A 13,349-nucleotide genomic window follows, 5' to 3' on the forward strand; every position below is an offset into this window, starting at 1 on the left:
AATCATGTATTTGATTTTCTGGATGAAATCATCTTAATAATTGTTTAACTTTTATGTGAGGTAGACAATAGGCTATTTTCGTTCATATTTGGAGTGTTCCTTGTCAATGGCTCCCAGTATACTATGCTAGGAACAGAGAAAGAAACAAATGCAGGTCTGAGGCTGTTTTTCGTTTACCATGCGAACAGTTCAGAAGTGAGAACAAGCACATTCCTAACGTGATTATGGAGTCCTCAGTTTAATGATCACTTCATGATCATTACCTCATGTCAGTCTTTCAACGTGACTTCTTGCCAAGGTCACTCAGCTAACGTTCTTTCTACCACCAATTTCCTTACATAATATCCTTTGCTAAAATACTTCACAATAACAATTTAAATTTCAAAAGGTAAAGATAGAGCACATTAGAAGATAATGAGAATAGTAGAGAAAATCTCTTTATGATCTAAAATGTCTCCAACATTAATCCCAAAGTGAATGCAAATCAGGCTGGTAGATAATTATCAGTTGTAGTGAAGAAATTAAAATTATCAACCCCTTCTGATGATGTTGTCACAACTTTGGCATTAAGACCGTATTCTCTGTGAAGTTTTACTGTGAATTTCACAAATTAAAGTCAGATAATTATTTTTTTGAGTTATTTCCTTGGGAACAAAATTTTTACACTGATCCTGTCCTCAGTGGTTTACATACTGCTAAAGCAAGTGCCAATTTTCTGTTTGTGGAGAACATAAAGACTCAGTGTTTTTCTCTTTTTTCTCCAAGAGGCACCCATCACCTTGAACGTATACATATGGGTGTCTGCGCTAAAACAGTCAAGTATAATTGCCACAGAGATGATCCTTCCCATGGGAGCGAATGGGGATAAGAAACCAAGTGCCATCTGCTTGAAAAAAAAAAAAAAAATGTACCTCCTCTCTCCAAGAAATAAGTACTAATTTAAGTTGAAATTGCACTTAAAAAGTATATTTTTTCTAGTGCATGTAGGTACCAGCAATAATTCTTTGTCACCGTACCTCCAAGTGTCCAACCCTGAGGCCAACTCAATATTTCTCACATATGTTTCTTATGATCCATTGCAAAAAGCTTTCATGGAACGGACAATTGGTTACAGGGGATGAAACTGCCAATGTCAGTTCCAGCTCCCACGCCACCTGTTTTCTCTGGAATTCGGTCTCCCTTTTAAATCTTTCATTCAAAGCACTAAGGAGTGGCAAACCTGATTTGTTGCAGTTTTTGTTTCAGACCATGGGAAAACATGCCCCCAAAGATGCTAGATTAAGGGAGTATTTTTAATAATATAGTTGGCTTATGTCCATCTCATTTGCTCAAAGTACTGCCATATCATACAAAACTTAAGATTGATCCACACTTTCACTATTGGTAAGTGTTAAGGGGCAAGCAGACAGATCACATTCATTTCCCTCCTGTTCCCAGCATGGGATACAGGGAGCCACAGACTGGAAACATGTCAGAGATAAACGAAAAGCTTATTGTTGGAATCATGCACGAAAATTAAACATAATTTTGCAAAAGACATTGCTGTAATTCAACCAAACACTACTTTACGATTTAAAATGTTAAGCCATACATTGTATTTCTTGACTTTCATGTGATCTTTATTCGTAGCCACACTTACAAGAAATATGATGAGGTTGGGTAGTGGCAAAAGTCAAATGTTTTTAGAGCATAACGTTCTTATCTTTTAAAAAAAGAAATCTCTCAATAAAGAATACTGTTTTGTAGTAAAACCATAAATATTTTAAATACCTATTAGTGGGGGAAATTTTACAGCAAAGAATGGCAAAATCATGTGTATCTTCATTCCCACAGCCATGACAACACAATTACTTTTAAACACATATCCCACAAAGGGGCATATGAGTACCTTTCTACTTTAAGGTGGCAAAGTACACAGAAAGGCACGATTTTTTTAAAAAAGCAAAAACAAAACAGCAGGCTTGGATTCAAAAGACCTAGTTTTAGGTCAGTGTCCCGTAGTTGTTAGCTTGTGGCTTCAGGCAATTCACCTCTCTAGAATATACTTGCTTCATCTTTTGTGCAAGATTCTTTACAGTTCAAAATGTTCCATGTTCGAAATCCTTCTTCAGATTCAGAAAAGCAACCTATGGTCTGTACTACTATGCTTTTAGCAGCTCCCAAATTACATAAAATCTGTTTGTAAGTGGGTAAGTGTATTCTGGAGATAATACTAATACTACTGTAAGTGACATTTATAGTGCTTGTTTTGAGAGCAGGAGAAGAGACTGAGCTGGATATTGGTGAAAATCAACTTATGGTTTGAGAGAAAGAGCCTACTAAGAACATCTAAAATTTCCATGAATAATTTAGTCTTAAATTATTCTTAAAAATGTAAGAAAAGGAGAAGAGCGACATTTGATATTGTGGGAAGAAAAGGAAAAACTAACATTTTTGTAAAAAATAAAAAATCCCATAAATATAGTAGTTTAGAGAGTTTTAAGTACAACAGATGGCCTTTAAAACTATTTTTCATGAGAGTTTATTAACTGAACTATTTATATTAGATTCACATGGATTACCTTTTCCTCATTATAAATATATTCTTATTTGTCTTAGCACTCTCATAAGATAATTCAGATCTATCACAGTGCTTCTCATGATATTTCTAATATGAAAATCAAAACATGTTATTTTACTTTCAAATTTGGGAGGTCAAGTTTCAAACATGAAAATTATTATCAATAATTACACCAAAACTCATGTAAAAAGCCACTCTGGACACCCACACACCCTTAGAAGAAGGGCAGTCTCAAGAGCTATATAATCTAGGTTCTCATTAATGTTTCATATTCATTATATTAGCAGCACACATAGGGCTAAGACAACTAAGTTATTCCAGTAACAGTGACAAGCTAATAGCTTTCATAAGTGTTAACTGTTCAAAACAAAAAGGAAGTAAAAATTTTACAGTTAATCTTGGAGACAATCTAAAGCTGTATTCAATTTTTTTCAAAATACAGAAAAAAAATTTTTGGCCTTTGGTCCTTGACCCTATTTGATTTTTAAGTATTTCATGTTTCTTTTTGTTTTGTTTTGTTTTTTAGTTAAAAAATGGGCAGAGGACCTGAACAGACACTTCTCCAAATAAGACATACGGATGGCCAAAAGACATATGAAAATATGCTCAATGTCATCAAGGAAATGCAAATTAAAACTACGGGATATCACCTCACACTTGCCAGAATGCCTATCATTAATACTTCTCAACAAACAACAAATGTTGGTGAGGATGTGGAGAAGAGAAAATGCTTGTGCACTATTGGTGGGGATGTATATTGGTGCAGCCACTCTGAAAAACAGTATGGAGATCTCTCAAACAATTGAGATACTCCTGGGTATTTACTTGAAAAAAACAAAAACGCTAACTCAAAAAGATATATGCTCCCCTATATATGCAGCATTATTTACAATAGCCAAGCTATGAAAGGAGCCTACATGTCATCGATAGATGCATAACACAAAAGAAGATGTGGCATATATAATATTATTCAGAAATAAAAAAATAACATCTTGCCATTTGTGGCAACATGGATGGATCTAGAGGGTATTAAGTCAGACAAAGACAAACACTGTATGATTTATCTAATATATGGAACCTTAAAAAACAAAATAAACCATTAAGCAAAATTATACAAAAACAGATCCACAGATACAGAGAATGAGCTGATGGTTGCCAAGGAAGAGTGGGGTGGGTAGGGGTGGGAATAAAATTTTAAAAATAAAAAAGAAATTAGTACTTAGTGAGCATTACATAATGTTGGACATGTGACTTTGTACTCTAAGACTATTTCCTTTAGAGCTCAACCATGTAAATTTCATTTCATCCTCTTCATTTTCTAAATATGTATAAAAGATTCATTGCGATATGAAATGTTTAAAAACTGCAAAACCAGCTCTATGTGACATGCATTTTTTCACACAGAAATCCATTATCTAAACCCCACAGCTGTCACTGTTTTCAAGGAATATATTTCCTAAATATAGGACAATATTAATCACATGATGGGTGCTCATACTGTGCAAAGGTATGGAAAAAGAAAGTGATACCAACGTACATAAAAATAATAATAACTTTGACTTTTGAGCCCTGAGCCTATTTTTAAGTTTTTCATGTTTATTTTTGCCTCATATTTCACAAAAGAGCAATAGTAAATATGTGTCGCTCAGTCTTAGTTTTTCACAATTAGGTATTGTCTTTACATAAGTAAAACTTTTTTCCTGGGGCATCAGAAGATTCTTGTGTAAGAACTCTCAAAAAGGCTTAAATACTAGTAATAAATAAGATCCTTTTCAGAGAATCTTACTTTCCAGATATCATTTATTCACTTGTTGGGGCTGGGGATTGGGTAATACTAATTGTTTCAGAAATCAGAAAAATTCTAGGAGTATGGAATACATAAAAAAATTGAAGTTTTTTTTTCATTAGGCAAATGTTTATTCATTTGAGGACTCCATGGCAAAGATGACAATAAAATAATTTAGAAAGGACTTTAGGAAAAATCTCAATGATGGGTAGAGTTTTAGGAGGCAAGAATTATTCAACTTAGAAAAATGACTCGTATTTTTACTTGAGATTTATGAGTTCTCTGAGTATACATTAAAAACAAAATAAAATTAAAGTCACAAGTATTTAGATTAGATACTAAATCCCCTCTTCCTGTAGATTCCTAAAAGGAATAGATTCATATATTTCAAAGATCTTACACAGCCTTTTAGAACAGACTAGAGCAATATCCATCAAAATGCATTCAACTGCAGTGATAGAACTTCAGATGCAGAAGGCCCATGATTTCTGGGAATCTATTTAACCTCTCTAAATTTAATATAAGTGAAATAGAATATCTGTCTTCCTCACAGGACGTTGCATCAATTTCATACAACAAATTGTTAATGTGCAAAACAATAACAAAGTTTTATGACAGTCACTGAATTCAGTGAGTTTATAATCCAGTAGTAGAGACACACTGAACAAGTCTAATACAATATAAACCAGGATGGGCTAGATATTGCAATAGTGCTAAAAATCAATAGAGCTGTTCTCTCACACAGGAAAATGGTTGATTCCAATACAAAGGATTGGGGAAGGTTTTGCAGAAAAGGCAGCATTTGAGGTGGGCTTTGAGGATAAGAAAAAGCTCAAGAAGCAATATATGAAAAGGGCAACACGTGGTCTCGGAGTTAACAGCGCAAGCTCTGTTCTACTTTTGTCTGCACCACTCACAGGACGTGTGCAGGTCTTGGGTTTGCATCCTCGCCTATGTTGCTGTTGGCTTAGACAGGAAGGAATAGTGACGTCTACTTGCCCAGTTCACTGTGAGTTCAGCTCTTTTTATTTAGATTCTGGTCTGAATCCAAGTAGTCATATTCTACTCCCCAACCTCGGTTTAGGGTGCTACTCCCTGGTCCTACCAACTGCCAGGTTCTTCTGGTTGAGGACCACAGATGCACATCTACCCCGTTTCAGCTGCTTTAATTGGATAAGACTCATTGTTTGACATTCTTTCATGATTTCTTTTAAAACTGTACTGTTTTTAGCATATTATCCATTTTAAATTTAGAGTATTAGCATTAAAAATTACTTTCTTCCCTAACTTTTAACAGAGAACAGGAAGCAGTTTAACATAATAAGTATATCCCTAACGCTAGTCCTGTGTAAAGGAAAATAACTATGTTTCACCCCCTGATTCCCAGTAAACTCAGTATAAATATTTCCAAGGCCCATGTTTAAATTTTTTATTTGAATGTGGACAATATCTTTAAATTTGGCTTCTCTATTTACAATCCAAATTTTGCACCTAAAACTAAGGACATCATATAAATTTTTTAAAAAACATTAAGATTCTGTAGAAAAACAGGCAATTAAATAGAACATCCATAGAAGACAATATAATTAGTAAATACATAGGAAAAAATTTAAACTTATTAATAATAATAATGACAGCGGCAACAATAAAATATCCTTATCCTCTGAAGGATAGGAAAGAAGAAACTAGAAATCTCATCTATTGCTGGTGGCAATAAAACTTGGAATAGCCCTTATAAAAATGTATTTGGCCATAAAATTTTATTCTTTGATTCTACCTTAGGAAATTACCCCCAAAAAGGAAAAACATCAAATTTACTGGATTACTGTAGAAACCTCATAAGTGATCTTCCTGTTTTCACATTTGACCTATACTGTCCCCATCCCCCACCCCAGTGCAACCTTTTTTTTAAAAATCCTCACTGGAGGACAGATCCAAGATGGCGGAGAAGTAAGTGGAAGCTACACTAACCTCCTCCCAGGACCAGTCTGGATTTACAACTTAATTTTGGAGAAATCATCTGGAATAACCAACGGAACACTAGCTGGAAAGAAGTCTTATAACCACGGAGAGACAGAAAAGGCCGCTACATCACAACGTGACCGGTAGGGAGTGCGGAGACGCGGAAGGGCTGGCTGGGCTCACACGGGTGGCTGCTGAAGGGACTGAGAAACAGCTCAGCAGCCGGGGATTCCCCCTGAGAAGGGCAGGGTCTAAACCCCCAGCTGCGCTTCCCAGCCTACAGCGACAGAGTGGAAAGTAAAATAGTATCAGCTGTGAAAAGCGAAAAGCCACAGGCTTTCTTGCTAGCCGGAGAGAAACAGCAGGAGAAAAAGAGCTCTTAAGTGGATCACATACGAAAATATTTTGGCCACCACTTACCCTGGGCTCAAGCAGAGGGAAGGCAGAGAGGACTGGAGACACTAGGGGAGAATTTGGCACGGTGGCTTTGAGGGGAGAACTGGAGGAGCAGCTGACTGGGTCCCAGTGCTGACTCATCCCCAGTACTGCGGGTAGACCATTCCCCTCCAAGTGGCGTCAGCCTGAGGGGAAGCAAAAGCCCTGCCTACAGGAATTAAGCTGCCACACCCACAGTTCTTAAGCCTGACAGCTAATCACAGATTGAATAGATTAACAATCAAAGAAGACAGACAACAGCAGTAGATCCCTGGAAGTCTCCAACAGGCTGCCTAGGGCCAGACTGGTACATGATCTGACGCCACCAGAGGCAGATCCAGGAAGTGCAGATCATTCCAAGAAGCACCAACAAACAATAGGAGTCAAAAAAATGGGGAGACAGAGAAACAACCTCCCATCAAAAGGAAAGGTAGAATCCCCAGAAAGAGTGCTAAATGAAATAGAGGGGAGCGAACTATCAGATATGGAATTCAAAACATGGATTATGGAGAAGCTGAATGAGCTCAGCGGAAACTTCAAAGAACTCCAGAAAAACTACAAGGAACTCACAGAAAATTACGTGAGCATGAAAAAGGACATAGAAGCTATCAATAAGAGCCAGGAGGAAATGAAAAATACGATCTCTGAATTGAAGAACACAGTAGAAGGAATTAAAAGCAGGCTAGAGGAAGCAGAAGATCGGATCAGCGAGCTGGAGGACAACGTACACAAAAACTCCCAGACAATGCAACAAAATGAAAAAAGACTGAACAAGACTGAAGAGGTTCTAAGACAGCTGCAGGACAACATGAAACGTAATAATATCCGTATCATAGGAATTCCAGAAGGAGAAGAAGAAGAGCAAGGGATAGAAAACCTCTTTGAAAAACTAATGACAGAAAACTTTCCTAACATGACGAGAGAAAGAGTCACGCAAGTCCAGGAAGCACAGAGGGTCCCAATGAAGATGAACCCCAACAGGCCCACCTCAAGACACATCATAATTAAAATGGCAACATTCAAAGACAAAGAGAGGATCCTAAAAGCAGCAAGAGAAAAACAACTAATAACATACAAGGGTACTCCAATAAGGCTATCATCAGATTTCTCAGCAGAAACACTACAAGCCAGAAGGGAATGGCAAAAAGTATTCCAAGCAATGAAAAACAAAGGCCTACAACCTAGAATACTATACCCAGCAAAGCTCTCATTCAAAATGGAGGGTGAAATAAGGAGCTTCCAAGACAAAAGAAGGCTAAAAGAATACATCTCCACCAAACCAGCAATGCAAGAGATGCTAAAAGGTCTGCTCTAAGAAGATAAAGAAACAGAGAGAGACAGAGAAGAACACGAGTACAAAGGGGAAAAATGACAATGAATAAGTACTTATCGGTAATAACCTTAAATGTAAATGGATTAAAGGCTCCAATTAAAAGACATAGGGTAGCTGAATGGATTAGAAAGAATGACCCACATATATGCTGTCTACAAGAGACCCACCTTAGAACAAAAGATCTACACAGACTGAAAGTAAAGGGATGGAAAAATGTATTCCAAGCAAATGGACATGAAAAAAAAGCCGGGGTAGCAATACTTATATCAGACAAAACAGATTTCACAGCAAAGTCCATAAAAAGAGACAAAGAAGGGCATTTCATAATACTTAAGGGAAAAATCCATCAAGAAGATATAACCCTTATAAATATATATGCACCAAACTTAGGAGCACCCAAATATGTAAGGAAACTTTTGAAAGACTCCAAGAAAGATATAGACAACAACACACTCATAGTAGGGGACTTTAACACCCCATTGTCAACAATGGACAGATCTTCGAAGCAAAGAAACACCAAAGATATGGAGGCACTGAACAACACTCTAGATCAAATGGACTTAGTCGATATATATAGAAGTTTTCACCCCAAAGAAGCAAAATATACATACTTCTCAAGTGCACATGGAACATTTTCAAAGATAGACCACATGGTAGGACACAAAACAAGCCTTAACAAATTCAAGAAAATTGAAATTATATCAAGCATCTTCTCAGATCACAATGGCTTAAAATTGGAAATCAACCTCAAGGAAAAAACTCAAAAACATTCAAACTCATGGAGAATGAATAACATGCTATTAAATAATGAATGGGTTAACAATGACATCAAGGAAGAAATCAAAAAGTTTCTGGAAACTAATGATAATGAACACACAACAACCCAAAACCTATGGGATACAGCGAAAGCAGTCCTAAGAGGAAAGTTCATAGCAATACAGGCCTACCTAAAAAAGCTAGAGGAATATCTAATAAAAAATTTAACCCTACAGCTACAAGATCTAGAGGAAGAACAACAAGCAAAGCCCAGATCAAGTAGAAGGAAGGAAATCATCAAGATCAGAGCAGAATTAAATGACATAGAGTCTAAACTAACAATTCAAAAGATCAACAAAAGTAGGAGCTGGTTCTTTGAAAAAATAAACAAAATTGACAAGCCTTTAAGCAGGCTCATCAAGAAAAAAAGAGAGAGGACCCAAATAAATAAAATCAGAAATGAAAGAGGAGAAATCACAACTGATACCACAGAAATACAAAGGATTATAAGAAATTATTATGAACAACTGTATGGCAAGAAATTTGACAACCTAGAGGAAATGGACAGATTCCTGGAAACCTATAGTCTTCCCAAACTGAATCAAGAAGAAGCAGAAAGTCTGAATAGACCAATAACAGCTAGTGAAATTGAAGCAGTAATCAAAAAACTCCCAGCACACAAAAGCCCTGGACCGGATGGCTTCACAAGTGAATTCTACAAAACATTTAGGAAAGAACTAACTCCTATCCTTCTCAGACTATTCCAAAATATACAAGAAGAGGGAAGACTGCCAAACTCATTCTATGAAGCCAGTATAACCCTAATTCCAAAACCAGGTCAAGACACAACAAAGAAAGAAAACTACAGGCCAATATCGCTGATGAACATAGATGCTAAAATCCTCAACAAAATATTGGCAAACCGGATCCAGCAACACATTAGAAAGATCATACACCACGATCAAGTAGGATTCATCCCAGGGATGCATGGATGGTTTAACATTCGTAAATCAATAAACGTAATACACCACATAAACAAAATGAAAGACAAAAACCACATGATAATATCAATAGATGCAGAAAAAGCATTTGATAAAGTACAACACCCATTTATGATAAAAACTCTCAGCAAAATGGGAATAGAGGGAGCATACCTCAACATAATAAAGGCCATATATGAGAAACCTGAAGCCAACATCATACTCAATAGGCAAAAACTGAGAGCATTCCCCCTGAGATCAGGAACAAGACAAGGATGTCCGCTCTCCCCACTCCTATTCAACATAGTCTTGGAAGTTCTAGCCACCGCAATCAGACAAGAAAGAGAAATAAAAGGCATCCAAATTGGAAAAGAGGAAGTAAAACTGTCATTATTTGCAGATGACATGATAGTGTACATAGAAAACCCTATAGACTCCACAAAAAAACTACTCGACCTAATAAGTGAATTCGGCAAAATAGCAGGATACAAAGTCAATATTAAGAAATCAAAGGCATTTTTATACACCAAAAATAAAAACTCAGAGATAGAAACTGAAAGAAAAATTCAATTTACCATAGCAACAAGAAAAATAAAATACCTAGGAATAAACTTAACCAAAGAGGTAAAAGACCTGTACTCAGAAAACTACATAACATTGAAGAAAGAAATTAAAGAAGATACAAATAAATGGAAGCATATACCATGCTCATGGATGGGAAGAATCAACATCATTAAAATGTCCATACTACCCAAAGCAATTTATAGATTCAATGCAATCCCTATTAAAATACCAGCAACATATTTCACAGACCTAGAACAAATACTTCAAAAATTTATATGGAACCAAAAAAGAGCCCGAATAGCCACAGCAATTTTGAGGAAGAAGAACACAGTAGGAGGAATCACAATACCTGATATCAAACTATACTACAAGGCCACGGTAATCAAAACAGTCTGGTACTGGCATAAAAACAGACATATAGATCAATGGAACAGAATAGAGAGCCCAGAAATAAACCCAGGTTCATACGGTCAACTAATATTTGACAAAGGGGGAAAGAACATCAAATGGAGTGAAAAGAGCCTCTTCAACAAATGGTGTTGGGAGAACTGGACAGGGACATGCAAAAAAATGAAACTAGACCACCAACTTACACCATACACCAGAATAAACTCAAAATGGATCAAAGACTTAAATGTAAGCCGTGATACCATAAAAGTCCTAGAGGAAAAAATAGGCAGGAAAATTTCAGATATCCCACGTAGCAACATTTTCACTGATATATCTCCTAAGGCAAGGGAAATAAAGGAAAGAATAAACAAATGGGACTACATCAAACTAAAAAGTTTCTGCTCAGCTAAAGAAAACATCAGCAAGATGAAAAGGAAACCAACCATATGGGAAAATATATTCGCCAATGACATCTCAGACAAGGGATTGATCTCCAAAATATATAAAGAACTCATACGACTCAACACCAAGAAGACAGACAACCCAATTAAAAAATGGGCAAAGGACCTGAACAAACACTTCTCCAAAGAAGACATACAGAGGGCCCATAGACATATGAAAATATGCTCAACATCACTAGCCATCAGAGAGATGCAAATAAAAACCACAATGAGATACCACCTCACACCAGTCAGAATGGCCATAATCAACAAATCAACAAACAACTTGTGCTGGAGAGGATGCGGAGAAACGGGAACCCTGGTGCATTGCTGGTGGGAATGCAGACTGGTGCAGCCACTATGGAAAACAGTTTGGAATTTCCTCAAAAAACTAAAAATGGAACTGCCTTTTGAACCAGCAATTCCATTACTGGGATTATATCCGAAAAATCCTGAAACACCAATTCAAAAGAACCTATGCACTCCAATGTTCATAGCAGCACTATTTACAATAGCCAAGTGCTGGAAACAACCTAAATGCCCATCTGTAGATGAGTGGATCAAAAAACTGTGGTACATTTACACAATGGAGTTCTATGTAGCAGAAAGAAAGAAGGAACTTCTACCATTTGCAACAACATGGATGGAACTAGAGAGAATTATGCTTAGCGAAATAAGCCAGGCAACGAAAGAAAAATACGTTATGCTGTCACCTATTACAGGAAACTAATGAACAACACAAACAAATGAGCAAAATTGAACCAGAGGTATGTAAACAAGGAGTAGACTAACAGTAACAAGGGGGGAGGGGGGAGGGAGAAAAGGGGGTAAGAAGGGGAAGTGTAAAATCAAAGAACATGTATAAATGACCCACAGACATGGGCAACTGAGTGGGGACTGAATGTGGGGGAAGGGAGGGGCAGGATACAGGGAAGCAAGAGGGGAAAAAAAAAAAAAAAAGAGAGACAACTGTAATGGAAAAACAAACAAAAAAATTTTTTTTAGTGGGGGAAAATGAAAATATGAAGAATGGAAATGCCAGTTCAGTGAATATTAGGACAAAGATTTTCCTTCACGTTGTATATTTTTCTCCCTATTTGATCTCTCCAGAGTTTGGCATTCTAAACAAGTAAGTAATGACTTAAGTTTCTTTGCATAGACCTAATAAGACCAGTTGTTAATAGAGGTTCCTTTTTCTGAACAAGCCTTTGACTGGAATGTCAAGCCTAAAGGAGACATGCTTGGGCTCATGTTGTTACCAAAAAGCCCTAAGGAACTGGGAATGACTTTCAAAGGTAATAAAAGCCCGCGAAATAAAAGGCCTGCTGCCATGGTTGGTTGTGAGGTCCACAGCAATCTCTCCAGGGAAGGAACGAAGGTTGTTTTCCTGAAAGATGGCTAGAAGGGACCTTAAGGCACAATGGAAAACCAGAAAGACTTGGAAAGGACAGGTGTGTACAGGCAAGGATGAATGCCAGGTATGTGGCCCAGCTTCTGTGCACTGAAGAGCAGACTGAGGGCCACCCTAAATGTTCCTTGGGTAAGTTCCAGCAAAACAGAACTAAAGATCATAAGTGATCATTTGCTGCTCTTGTTATGCTTATGCAAATGAACAGGATAAATTAAAAATGGACTTAATGTAGTCCCTTTAAAGACAAGGAGAGTAATCTTAGGGAGAAAAATCAGTATTCAAGGAAAATCACAATGATCAGTGGCAGACTGTAAAGTAGGGCAGCTAACCGTCTTAAAAGTTTCTTCTCATTTAAAAAATGGTTTCACTTGAAAATTAAACCATACCTGTGATATCTCAGGTTGCAGGCAAGTAGAATGTCAAGTGCCTTGCAACTGTATGTCTTCCCAATAAGACAGTCTTACAGATTTAGAGACTTTTTTGTTGGTTATGTTACATAAATTAACATGTGTTTTCTGTTTTCAAAGGGCATAAGCCTATGACCGCATTACCTGAGTGATTGTCTGTACGCATAAGCCTCACTTAATCCTCTCTGCAGCGCTGCCTCTGGAGACTCAACAGTTTGGCTGAACTAAATGGCTGAGTTGGTGAAGAATGGGGTGGTCTGTGGGCTTCACTTTAAAACTGAATTCTCTTTTCTATCCTAATGGCTTGGACAGAAAGGGCCCAGAG

Source organism: Furipterus horrens, unplaced genomic scaffold, assembly GCF_987537825.1.
Source record: "Furipterus horrens unplaced genomic scaffold, mFurHor1.1.pri manual_scaffold_2, whole genome shotgun sequence".
In the NCBI taxonomy this organism is placed as follows: Eukaryota; Metazoa; Chordata; class Mammalia; order Chiroptera; family Furipteridae; genus Furipterus; species Furipterus horrens.